Raw genomic sequence first — 14,068 nt, forward strand, 5'->3', positions numbered from 1 at the left:
CCCCTGCCTGAAGTTAGGAGCAGAGAACTTGGAACACACCTTGGCTCTCACTTCTGAAATGCCTCTCTTGAAACACACTCTTTGAGATGCTCTGCTTTGGTCTAGTCCATCACGATGTCTCCGCGGCTGCGGACCTGAAAAGCATTCCCTCCTTTGCCTCTGGGCTTTGCTTGCCATTCCACTCACTCGCCTTGCAGATGTGTGTTTCTGCATCCCCTTAGTGCCCAAGGAGTCACGTGCCTTCCTCACACACGCCAGGGGAGGGGTCTAGAGTCATGCTTGCAGGACCTGCACCTTGACATTAAACACGACCTAGTTTGAATCCCAGCTTTGTCACTTACCAGCACCGTGACCTTTAGTACTTTACTCCTCCCATGTCCAGGTATTCCCTCTGTAAGGTGGGTATAATGAATTCCTCTTCATTGGATCACTGTGAGAAGGAAATTCAATGAGATCATGTATGAAGAGGGGGGAAAATCATCGTAACACTTGGAACAGAGCAAGCAACAAATAAATGCAGCTCTTGGTCTTATAAAACGTTTCCAAATGCTCAACAATAGGAAAGTGGTTAATAAGTTAGGCTACATCATGATTTATTATTTATAGAATACTATATAACGAAGCCATAAAAAATAATGTTCTGAAGAATAGTTAATGGCACAGAAAAATATTCACAGTATAATTTTAAGAGAAAAAAATTCAAGCAATAAAACTCAGGCCTCAATTCTGTTCTGTAAAAAAAGTGTGAGTGTGTATATTGTACATGTGTATACGGGGGGAGAAAGAAATATGGAAAATGTTTGCTGCTTTTTTTCTTTGCTAATGCTTTATATTCCTCTGTATTTTGAAATTTTCTCTGATGAACATGTATTACTCTCATAACAATAAGTGTTATTTTAAAAATTCAGTCATCAATTTTTTCATTCAAAAAATATTTTTCTAGCACACTCTATGTGCCAAGCAATACTCTAAACTCTGGGGATACTGTGATTAAAAAGTCAACAGGCAGGTTTTTCTCAAGACACCACCTCGCTTTGCATTTAATTCTCCTTAATTGTTTTATGCACTAGTTTTGTCTCCACAAATAAATTAACTCCTTGAGGGAAGAAACCTTGTAATCCTCTTCTCTGTGGCCCTCCAATGCCACACTCCATACACACAGGAAGAACTCAACAGTGTATTTCATTTCAGTACTTGGGATTGATTGAAAAGTGCCCAAGTTTCCTAAAACCAGTTATTATGGGAAGATAAGAAGGGTTGCCTTCTTACTGGGGGCTATCTTTCCCTTTCTTCCCTTGTCCTGGGTGTGAAGGGGTAGAATATTCATGGCTGTCAGTGGGTTTTCCAGGAAGCAGAGGACTCTTACAGATGGCCTAGCCTGATGTCAGGGGAGCTTCTCTTTCTCCAGCCTCCAAAAGACACAGCCAACCTCCCCTTTTCCCATATTTAAGCAACTTGAGAGCTTAAATCATGTCTTCTTAGATCAGAACTTCATTGTTGTTTTTATAACAGGGATCCCTTGGACAGTCTCATGAAGTTTGTGGACCTATCTTAGAATAAAGGTTTTCAATGCACAAAATAAATATGCAAGGTTACAAAAAAAAAAAAAAATAACTGCTGCTGCTGCTAAGTCACTTCAGTCATGTCCGACTCTGTGCAACCCCATAGACAGCAGCCCACCAGGCTTCTCTGTCCCTGGAATTCTCCAGGCAAGAACACTGGAGTGGGTTGCCATTTCCTTCTCCAGTGCATGCATGGATGCTAAGTCACTTTTAAATATACCAAAATGCAATTGTTTTTAAATATATTCATTCAGTTCAGTTCAGTCCCTCAGTCATGTCCAACTCTTTGCAACCCCATGAATCGCAGCACACCAGGCCTCCCTGTCCATCACCAACTCCCAGAGTTCACCCAGACTCACGTCCATCAAGTCAGTGATGCCATCCAGCCATGTCATCCTCTGTCGTCCCCTTCTCCTCCTGCCCCCAATCCCTCCCAGCATCAGAGTCTTTTCCAATGAGTCAACTCTTCGCATGAGGTGGCCAAAGTACTGGAGTTTCAGCTTTAGCATCATTCCTTCCAAAGAAATCCCAGGGCTGGTCTCCTTCAGAATGGACTGGCTGGATCTCCTTGCAGTCCAAGGGACTCTCAAGAGTCTTCTCCAACACCACAGTTCAAAAGCATCAATTCTTTGGCACTCAGCCTTCTTCACAGTCCAACCCTCAAATCCATACATGACCACAGGAAAAACCATAGCCTTGACTAGACAAACCTTTGTTGGCAAAGTAATGTCTCTGCTTTTGAATATGCTATCTAGGTTGGTCATAACTTTCCTTCCAAGGAGTAAGCGTCTTTTAATTTCATGGCTGCAGTCACCATCTGCAGTGATTTTGGAGCCCAAAAAAATAAAGTCTGACACTGTTTCCACTGTTTCCCCATCTATTTCCCATGAAGTGATGGGACCAGATGCCATGATCTTCATTTTCTGAATGTTGAGCTTTAAGCCAACTTTTTCACTCTCCACTTTCACTTTCATCAAGAGGCTTTTTAGCTCCTCTTCACTCTCTGCCATAAGGGTGGTGTCATCTGCATATCTGAGGTTATTGATATTTCTCCTGGCAATCTTGATTCCAGCTTGTGCTTCCTCCAGCCCAGCGTTTCTCATGATGTACTCTGCATATAAGTTAAATAAGCAGGGTGAAAATTATATAGTGATGAATTTGATACTCTGTATGACATTAAAAATGGAACATTACATTTGAAATACAGTCAAGGTAAATTTTATTTTTTAATTATTTCTTTATTTTGGGCGGTGCTGGGTCTTCGTTGCTGCAGGCTTTTCTCTAGTTGTGGAGAGTGGGGGCTGGTGCACAGGCTTCTCACTGCGCTGCTTCTCTTGTTGTGGAGCACAGCTCTAGGGTGCACAGGCTTCAGCTGGTGTGGCACACGGGCTCTGTGGTTTCGGTTCCCGGGCTCTAGGACACAGGCTCAATAGTTGGTCACATGGGCTTAGTTGCTCCGAGGTATATGGGATCTCCCAGGATCGGGGATTGAACCTGTGTCTCCTGCATTAGCAGGTGGATTCTTTACCACTGAGCCACCAAGGAAGGTCAAATTTTAATTTTTAAAGACATACCCATATGAACACTTTTTGCTTACCTAGAATAAGAACATAAGATGGCAGACTGGTCTTTGACAAAATAAACACACGTCCTGTTGAACTCCAACTGATTTCTTTATGATTACAAAGTTGAAAATCCAATCCTCAAAGATGCAGTGTTGAAAATGAAATTAAAGCTTGTCAGCAACTTCACAGACTAGAGATAATTGTCTCCCAGGGACCAGGATAACTCTTTAAGGCTTTTCAGTGAAACTTTAGTTATAGCGGTTGTTTTGGTCCTAAGATCAATGAATTCATCTTTGGCTAGCTCAACATTGTTGATTCAGTTTATATCAGAAAGAAAAAGAATGTGACTCTAGGGTTCAATTTTGCTACCATCAAGACAGAAATAACTTTTGCAGGAGTTCTAAAGTGTTTCCAGGTGTTTATAGATTACTCTTTTCAAATAAATTGACAGCATATTGTAACTCAACTCCACTGAGGTTAAAGCACTTCCCCCAACATTGAAAGTTTGAAAGATGTTAGCCTCCTATCAGCCAAGAAAGCTCGTAATGTTTTCAGAAGCATTCATAATGATGATACCAAGGCCTTGAATTGAAAGAGTCATTTCATTCATATGGTTAAAAACATCTGCCAGGTAAGCCAACCAACGCGCAGACAAAATTCTTTCAAAGTGTTCCCAGAATGGATTTTCTTTTTCTTTTAGAATAAGTAAAACTTTCCTCTTGAATTCAATGGGCTTCTCTGTGATAGAGAAGCTCATTATATTCTGCTATGGTTTCTTGATAAAACCTGTAAAAATACTGATTCAGAGACTGACTTTTGATAAACTTGATGGCTTTTTATGGCTGTCAACAAAACTTCCCTCAGGATTTTGGGAAAAACCAGACCAGAATATGTCTATTAAATGCAGCAAGTGATAACAACATAAGGTGCTCCCTTTTCCACTAAAGTAGATGCACAACTAATCATCACAGGAGGTCCCGTGCAAAGATCAGTAGATTTTCTGTCCAGCTGAGTTTGTTTGGAAAAAAAAAAAAAAGAAGCTACACACACCATCTCCAAAATGTCAGTGGTCTTTGTAATTTCCAAGTCACCCACAGAACAAGAATTCTTTTTCGATGTGGGTCATCGTGAACAAAAGAAGCAGGTAGCTGTATTGTAAGATGCTAATAGTTCCCTCCAGTGATTCACGGAAGAGAATGACAAAGCTGCCAATTCCCCCACTTCAAAATACTTCACCAGTTCTCCATGGAAACACCTCCCTTGACCCGAAGAGCCACTTCCAGTCCATTCTGCGTTCCCAGCTTTTGTGATTTCAGGTTTCCCCAGTCACGTGAGGCTTTTGTTTAGCACTTGGTAAGCAACTTCAAGAACTCTTCTGGAAAAGGTTTCCAGCAAGTGGCAAATCCACATTTTGAAGTATCTATCCTGTGCTGTGCTTAGTCGCTCAATCATATCGGACTCTTTACAACCTCATGGACTGTAGCCCACCAGGTTCCTCTGTCCTTGGCATGTCCCAGGCAAGAACACTAGAGTGGGTTGCCATGCCCTCCTCCAGGGGATCTTCCCAACCCAGGGATCGAACCCAGGTCTCCCACATTGAGGGTGGATTCTTTACTGTCTGAGCCACCAGGGAAGCCCTTGAAGTATCCTACCTTTTTGAAATTGAGGTTCTTCATTCACATACACACAAAAATACCTTCATTTTATTTAGATGCATTTTTTAGATGGACAGACATGATGTATTCTTTCAGTCTTCCTGACTTCACAATTCCTTTTGCAATAATTTCTCCATAAAAGTAAAGAAATCATTGTCATCTTGTGTCCTTTTGCTTAATTAATGTAAATGAAACCAGGTACATAGTTTTCATAGACCTTCATTTCTTTGCCAGCTCAAGATAAATTGAGTCCATAAAAAAATAATAAAGTTAAAATATTTTTGTTCCAGTGACATTTTTTGAAATATAATGTTTTCTTTGTGGTTCCTAAGTGATTTGTTTGATAAATCTACCTAGAAGTGAATTATTTGTATGTTAATTAAGTAAAGTATAAAACATTCATTACATTTTATGACAAGGAAGGAAGGCAGGTTTTATGATTAGTCAATGTTTGTACTAGCAACATCTTTTCACCTTTGTGTGGACCAGGGGTAACACCAGCTGCTCAGGAGTCCTGATCTCCCTGGAATTTAGCTACTGCTTCATGTGAAATAATGGTTCTCATTTCTCATATTGTCAATGTTTCCCACAAACGTATTTTTAATGTGTGACATTTTCACAAAATAATGATACAAGGACAACATGCATATATATACTATGCAGATAGGACTTTACTTCACAACACAGAGAGAATGTGCAAATGGAGAACAAAAAAGAAAAAGAAAGGACTGTGCTACTCGGAGAGCTTACTACACTGCCATGACCTGCGTCACTTGCAACCTGTTAGCAATCACAAGAAGCTGCTTTAGGGATCACACTTGGACAGTCGGTGCGGCCACCAGACATGTTTGAACTCGTCTATGTCACCAAAAGTTGCATTCCCAAACAAGAGGAAAAAACTCGTGTTAAAGGGACTCAGATTTGCAAAAACTTCAGCAAACCATGAAAATGATTCAACTCCTGTGCACTGATCCACAAACAATATGAAAATATTTGTGATTTCTATTAATGACAAAAATCACAGGTCATGCTAATACTGCCAGTCTGTTGCCACACTTGTCATTGAAAGAAATGCTACATTTCAGATAAAGGATAGTAAAAATGAAACTGTAGTTTCTGTCTACCCAAGAAGGCCCTCTGACTTCAATTCCACAGACCCTGTGGGCCCATCAATCCAGTTAAGAACTTCTGTTTTCTACGGACCATAGTGGTCCAAGAGAGTGGTTTCCAGGTTTCAGATAAGAAATTTGAAAAAAGAGCAAATTTTGATAATGCTAAGTTTATTAAATGTAACATTTTTTTTCTTTGATTTTAGAATGTTCTTTTGATGAAATGATAGAGACAGCAGGTGGTAATTGTTTAAATGTCTTTACAAGGTAAAAATTAAAAGTGGACGATCCTATTACCAGTTCCAACATGTGCTCAATGTACTACTTGTGCTCAGTCGCTCAGTCATATCCGACTTTTTATGACCCCAGGGTCTGTAGCCCACCAGGTTCCTCTGTCCATGAAATTTTCCAAGCCAGAATACTGGAGTGGGTTGCCATTTCCTCCTCCATGGGATCTTCTCAACACAAGACTCTCCTGTGGCTCCTGCATTGGCAGGTGGATTCTTTAGCACTGTGCCACCTGGGAAGCCAGTTCCCACATCCACTCCCCTCATGATGTATTTATTGATCTAAGAAATGCAAAAGCTTGGTCTCATTTGTCCAGGACCTCATGACAAACCCAATGAGCCTGAATATTTCTTCCCCTGAACAGAACCCCAGATTAGTCCACTTTTCCACCACTCACCCCACTTCTCAGCTCTGAGCAAAACCCTGAACCATCTAAGGGGTCAGAGAAAACCCATTGTCTGAGCAAAGATCGATTTACTGCGTGGAAACATGACTCAGTCTGGCCAGTTGGGCCTGACAAGGATGTGGCTGTGACTGGGTGTCTGTTGTCTAGAAATGGCAGGGTCATCTGCCTCCAGAAGGGAAGGCAGCTTGGGAGCCTTCCTCAGCAGAGGGAAGAGAAGAGAAATTGGCCCCTTGCTGGCATCGCAGGCCTGATCCCACCATCCGGGAGACACACCACCGCTACACTTTCTGCTACGTGACATGGTTCCTAATTGTCCACGACCTTTGAGTTGGAGGATTTGTCTAACTTGCAGGTGAGGTCATCCTAACTGACCCAGCTAGACACTTTGGGAAGCTTTAGGAATGAGCATTACCCCTTAAAAACAAGTTGCCTCACCAGGGTCCAAAATGAGCTTGCCCATCCCTACCTCTGCACATTGTCTTACCTGCAGCCCTAACTCTAGCCATCCCTTCCCCTGTCTTGCTGATTTTACCTCCTAAAAAGCCCCCCTAAAGTTTCCTATTCTTTCCATGTCCACTGCCAACTCTAGCCCAGCGACTGCTACCTCTTGTACAATCTACAAGATTGGTGAGCACCATTAGGGAACAAAAATATACTTATGAAAGACAAAGTTTACATGTTTAATTTATAGGTATCATATAAAAAAGCATACTCTGCACATAATATAGTGATGTGAATAAAATTTCACCACACTTTCCAAATAATTTCAAATTGGTCAGCTATTTGATTAAAGAAATGGAATATTAATAAATTATTGCAAGTGGTACAGAAATTAAAAAAAAAAAAGGACTGGTGGGCATAGCCCATCAACTGGGTTTCCTGTTCCTACTGGGGCCTCTTCCATACAGCAGTGAGTGATTTTGTTTTCATGCTCCTCAGTTCACATTACTTTCTTGTTTAAAACCTTACAGTAGTTTTCTGTTGCACTTAGAATATGGTGCAAACTATTTAAATTACCTATGAAGTCTAACAGAACTCTCCATACCTCCCGCCTGGCTCCCTCACCTCTGCCCTCTCAGCTTCAGTCACACGGGCCCTCCCACACTTCCCCTCCTGTTCATCAACCTCCAGAGTCCTGATCACAGGCACGGCAGCTTTGTGTGTAAGCCCTAAGCCCCCAAATGTGATGTTATTAGGAGGCGGGGCCTTGAGTGGTGATTAGGTTTAAATGAGTTCATGAGAGTGGGGCTTCCCTGGTGGCTCAGATAGTAAAAAAATCCACTTCTCAAGCCAGAGACCTGGATTCGATCCCTGGGTGGGGAAGAACCCCTGGAGTAAGGGAATGGCAACGCACTCCAGTATTCTTGCCTGGAGAATTCCAAGGACAGCAGAGCCTGGTGGGCTACAGTCCATGGAATCACAAAAAGTCGGACAGGACTGAGTGACTAACACTTCTTTTCTTTTTTATGAGAGTAGGGTCCTTATGATGAGATTAGTGCCCTAATAAGAAGAGGAAGAGACTAGAATTCACTCACTCTCTCTCTTTTTCCCCTCTCTCCCCTCCCTCCCTCCCTCTCTGCTGTACAAAGACATAGCAAGAAGGCAGCCATCTGTAAAGTAGGGAGACAGACCTCACCAGACATCAATCCTTCTGGCACCTTGATCTTTGATTTCTCAGCCTCCAAACTGAGAAACAAATGTTGGTGGTTTAAGTCATCCTGTCTGTGGGATTTTGTGCAGCAGCAAAAATGGGCTGAGACAACTCATCAAGAGTATCGGCTAGAGAATCAGAGACCCGCCTTCATTACAGTTCTGCCGCTGACTGGTGCGCTTCTCTGAGCTGCGTACACTACGTCTCTAAGCTTCCATTCCCCATTTGTAAAATGGGATAGCAAGAGTCTAAACTACATGGAGTTGCCATGAGGATTCAGTGAGATAATATATGTAAGGCTTTTAGCTTTTCATAACATTCAGCAACAAGACCTTTATTTTTGTTTGACTTGCTGTCACAGAACTGAAATAGAGCCTCAGAAATTACATAATAAACAATCTGATTTAACAGATAAGGAAACATGCTCCAAGGAGGCTCCAGTGGCAGAACCTTCAGGAGCCAAGCTGATGATTTCCCCAGGCGCCGTTTGCAGTGTGCCCTGGCTCTCTGCTCAGACAGCTCAAGGCTCTCTCAGGGCTGAGAAAAAAGTATGAAGGAGGAGCAGACAAGGGCTTCTTCCATTCAGGCCCAAGGGGGATTGGGCTATGGAGTGAATGTGGAAAGGACCAGATGAGTGCTTCTCTGCCCCAAGAGAATATCCATTCCCCCAAGAGCATGAAAAAACACAGCCCAGGAGAATGTCCTAATTAATACAGAACCATCTGTCTTTTTTTGCAGAGGGGGCAAGGGGAGGGCTTCCCTGGTGGCTCAGACAATAAAGAATCTGCCTGCAATGCAGGAGACCCTAGTTCCATCCCTGGGTCAGGAAGATTCCCTGGAGAAGGGAATAGCTGCCCACTCCAGTATTCTTGCCTAGACAATCCCATGGACAGAGGAACCTGGCCAGCTACAGTCCATGGGGTCACAAAGAGTCAGACATGACTGAGAGACTAACACTTCACTTTACTTTTCATCTGTCTTTTTTACTGGGCTTTCCTGGGAAGAACATCCAGGCTATTTATTGGGCTTTCTTTGAAAACTGGGACCAACAGAGATTAATTTCTTGCTAATGGCATCCTCATCCTGCTGATACCCAAAGGACAATCTGTGTGGATGCAATTCAGAGACAGCCTCACATGCACACACATACACTTAAACAAAATCTAGGTTCCTGGCTGCCTGCCTGAGCAGCCTATTGACAACTGGGAAGAAGAGAGAGTAGGAGACAGACAGACAGAGAAGAACCTATACAAGGTCCATGTGCCCATGGAGGCAACACAGTCAGTCACTTCTATAGGGCATCCTTGCTCTGGAGAAAAGATTTAAGGAAACAGCCAAGCAGACTTAAGGAAAAATTCCAAGCCTACTGACTGAAATCTGTTGTATTTTCTTTCTTTTGAAGAACACATCACTTCTGTACGAGGCAATCAGCTTCTGCCTTATGTAAACAGAAACAGAAAAAGCTTTCAAGAAACAGGTTAAGTTTAGCAGAGAGGCCTGGCTCTGAGACACACTGCCCACATCTCCTTCCCTGTTGTCCTTGTGATGAGACATGTCAGACTCCTCCAGACTGAAGGCCCCTCTGTTCCTCACCGATAATGACAATCTCCGAGATAAGATGCAGCTGCTCCCAGGATGCACCGCGCTCTCTGCAAAACCCGCTCACTCTGCCTGCAGCCCCCTCCCCTGGCCTCGTATCCACCTCTTCCACCACTGTTTGCCTGCAAGATTGCCTTACAACACCAGCCCCTGCTGGAAGCCTAATCTGCTGTCCCCAGGAGGCTTAAAGAACTTCCTCCAGTGGGTTCCAGTGGCTCCTTGTTCCCACCCCTGTTGTGACAATGATCTCACTGCTGTAACTCCTGCTTCTAAGACACATTCTTCCCCACATTGTTATGTTCTGATGGGTCAGGGCACCCACTCCTATTATGATAATAATGATTATGCTGCTCATATGTTTCAATTCTGAAACACACTATATTTTTTCACATTTGAATGTTTCTAAAAGTGGGACATTTTGCAACAATGTGTACATTTAGTGTGGTTGTGTTTCTGGTTTTTATTTTTTATTTTTTGGCTTCTGAAAAGCTGTTATTATGTTGAGAGTGCATTTTAAAATCAAAGAAATAATAGTACTTATTCAGATGTCCCACTTCCCCTCTCCACTATGAACTACAAAGAGCAGGACCTGTGTTCTGCTCATTTGGGTCCCCACCCCTTCACAGAGAGCTGGGAGTACTGCTCAATAAATGCTGGAGGGACGCGGGAAATGAGAGGGAGGAAGGAAGAAAACAAGGAAGGGAAATCTCTTCCACTGCAATTTAGAAATTGCTGTCACACTTGCTCTGATTTAGTTTGATTTCCCGTCAGAAGGCACCAGGCTTTCTCCTCTAGAGATCTGCCTTAGAGTTTCCTACCTCCTGCTGTCTGGGCACTCCTGTCTGTTACAGACCCTCAGCACACCACAGGGGTAATCAGCCATGTGGGGCAGGCCCTATGAAGGGAGAAACTGATCAGGGGGAAACTCACAAATTCAGAGTCATCCTTCAACTCAGCTTCACCAGGCAGGAGACTTCTGTCAACTCTGCATCCCACACGACCTCCATTACATCTCCATGCCTTGTCTGGCCCATCAAACGGGTCAAGCTCTGGCCTTTTGCTTACCTTTCCTGCCTTATTTCCCAAGACTGCAGTCAGCTGAGTTTCTCATTTTCCCCAACTCGGCCTTGCCAGTGACTTCTTCCCTGGCCTCCAGTTATCCCGTGACCTCTTTGATCTCTCTGTCTTCCCAGACCTCACTGTCCTCTGAATAGCTCCTGCTGCCTGAACTAGAACAGTCTGAACTACTGGTTTTTCTATAGTTGGTGTTTTACAGTATTTCCCACAGCAGGGCACATAAGAGCAGCTAGGCACCTAATTAACCTCAAACGCAGGATGGAAACAAACAACACACTGAGCAGATGTGGCAGGCTCCTCCTCCCTTTAACACTCCTTGGTCCACACTTTCCTATACTCCCAACCCAAACAAATCCCTCTCTCTGAGGCCCCTGGTCCACTGAGAATTATGCCCTTGTCCCTGATTTTTCCAGGTATTTTATTGGAGATGCGCATCGACCGCACTCCAAGAGGCCCCTAGAATCCTGGGCACCAACAGACATGTCTCTGAACTGACGTCTCTCCTTCTTGGCTGCTGCATCTCTCTCACAGGTCTGCCTCTGTTCCTCTCAGATAACCACCTTTCTGGGCTCCTCAGTGATGCTAAAGTCAAGGAGGCTTTAGAGGTGGGAGAAGGGGCAGCCAAATGACGCTGTTGGTTTTTGTGGGATTCACAGCCAGCTGACTCTCTTAGGTTCTGTGGATATAAGCTGCTGCCAGATCAGGGATTTCATCCTTGACATGAAACTGATTTTGTAAACCTGAGGTGTGTCATTTACATTTGTCCCTCTTAAATTTCATCATGTTTAGCCTAATCCTTCTGGCTGGTGGTGGTCATTCTGAGGCTTCATTCTGCCTTTCAATTCCTCAGCAGAGTGGAAACAAAGGGTACCGCGGCTTTAGGGTGACCTCCGTGGAGAAATTAACAGCATGTCTGCATCAGGGCTTTATCTCACTTCTTAGCCCTGGGATACCACTGGACCTAGCCAGCTGCAGCCTTTTAGGGCTCGTTTTTATAAAAATGGGACCTACCCAGTAATTACCATCTTATCCCGGCCCACCTCTACCCTTGGGCTTCTCCCACAGTCTCAGTAAACGGAACTGTCATTGCCCCACCAGGCGGCCAAGACAGGAAAGGCACTCCTAATTCCACTTACCCCTCCAGCCCCCACACAAAGTCATTCCTTAGTCTCACCAACTGATGCTACCTCCTAAATAGACAAAAATTGCTGAACCACTGCTGCCTCGGACACCTCAGCCCACCTTTGTGTATTCTTCTCCCTCCTTCATCCATTTAACTTCCACATTTCAGGCCTCAGCTTAAACCTCACTCACCCCAGGAAGATTTCCTATCTCATAGATTAGACTAGGGGCTCCAATCACCAATGTGTTCTCTCTTTTATCACCCTAATTCACTGCATGTTGTTGGCCATGCTTGTCCTCCCAGCTACATCCAGGTTCTATGACAATGGCAAAGGTGTCTATTTTGCTCATCATCGTGTTTCCAGCATATTGTTGTTGTTCAGTCACTAAGTCAAGGCCAACTCCTTGAGACCCCATGGACTGCAGCATGCCAGGCTTCCCTGTCCTTCACTGCCTGCCAGAGTTTGCTCAAGCTCATGTCCATTGAGTTGATGCTGCTGTCCAACCATCTCGTCCTATGTCACCCTCTTCTCCTCCTGCCCTCAATCTTTCCCAGCATCAGGGTCTTTTCTAACGAATTGACTCTTGCATCAGGTGGCCAAATATTAGAGCTTCAGCTTCAGCATCAGTCCTTCCAATGAATATTCAGGGTTGATTTCCTTTAGGACTGACTGGTTTCATCTCCTTGCAGTCCAAGGGACTCTTAAGAGTCTTCTCCAACACCACAGTTCAGTTCAGTTCAGTTCAGTGGCTCAGTCGTCTTCGACTCTTTCCTCCCTGTCCATCACCAACTCCGGGACTTTACTCAAACTCATGTCCATTGAGTCAGTGATGCCATCCAACCATCTCATCCTCTGTCATCCCCTTCTCCTCCTGCATTCAATCTTTCCCAGCATCAGGGACTTTTCAAATGAGTCAGTTCTTTGCATCAGGTGGCCAAAATATTGGAGTTTCAGCTTCAGCATCAGTCCTTCCAATGAATATTCAGGACTGATTTCCTTTAGAATGGACTGGTTGGATCTCCTTGCAGTCCAAGGGACTCTCGAGAGTCTTCTCCAACACCACAGTTCAAAAGCATCAGTTCTTCGGTGCTCAGCTTTCTTTATAGTCCAACTCTCACATCCATACATGACCACTGGAAAAACCATAGCTTTGATTATACAAACCTTTGTCAGCAAAATAGTATCTCTGCTTCTTAAAATGCTGTCTAGGTTTGTCACAGCTTTCTTTCCAAGGAGTAAAGCATCTTTTAACTTCACTGCTGCAGTCACCATCTGCAGTGATTTTGGAGCCCAAGAATATAGCAGACACTCAATAAGTACTAGATACTCAACATATATTTCTTGAATTATTAACCTTTGTAGGGCAAGTTTTAAATCATTGGCAAGTGGTTTTGCTCATAGCCAATGAAACATCTTGGAGTAAACATCTTGGAATGAAAGGAAGAATACACCTTTGGCTTCTGATGAATAGTGGGAGTCAACATCACTTAATTTCCCTGAGCCTCAGTTTTCTCATCAGAAAACCGAGAATAAAATTTCATCATGTGGCCTTGTCACAATTCTCAATGGAAATTATGTATATGAATGTGTTCCCAAACTAAAAGGTATGGTTCAGGTAAAATACTGTGGACGTCCAAGGAGCGGTGGCTGCAAGGGTGCAGGAGGGCTGAGAGGAGCTACTCCATGTTCAAGGTCAGGAGGGGCAGAAGTGAGGAGATACCCCTCATCCAAGGTAAGGAGCAACGGCTGTGCTTTGCTGAAGTAGCCGTGAAGAGATACCCCATGTCCAAGGTAAGAGAAACCCAAGTAAGACGGTAGGTGTTGCAAGAGGGCATCAGAGGACAGACACACTGAAACCATAATCACAGAAAACTAGTCAATCTGATCACACGGACCACAGCCTGGTCTAATTCAATGAAACTAAGCCATGCCCTGTGGGGCCACCCAAGACAGGCGGGTCATGGTGGAGAGGTCTGACGGAATGTGGTCCACTGGAGAAGGGAATGGCAAACCACTTCAGTATTCTTGCCTT

The 14,068-nt window shown here is 43.8% G+C and overlaps 1 long non-coding RNA gene across 1 annotated transcript in view; it reads right to left on the reverse strand.

Moving 5' to 3' along the window:
* Positions 1-229: 229 nt before the first annotated feature.
* The window catches only part of LOC112579521, a 115,780-nt gene continuing 101,941 nt past the window's right edge, over positions 230-14,068 (reverse strand). Inside the window, exon 4 of the long non-coding RNA XR_003103816.3 lies at positions 230-430. This is a non-coding gene — a long non-coding RNA (uncharacterized LOC112579521). The remainder of the gene's footprint in view (positions 431-14,068) is intronic.

This window comes from Bubalus bubalis, chromosome 16, assembly GCF_019923935.1.
Source record: "Bubalus bubalis isolate 160015118507 breed Murrah chromosome 16, NDDB_SH_1, whole genome shotgun sequence".
Lineage (NCBI taxonomy): Eukaryota > Metazoa > Chordata > Mammalia > Artiodactyla > Bovidae > Bubalus > Bubalus bubalis.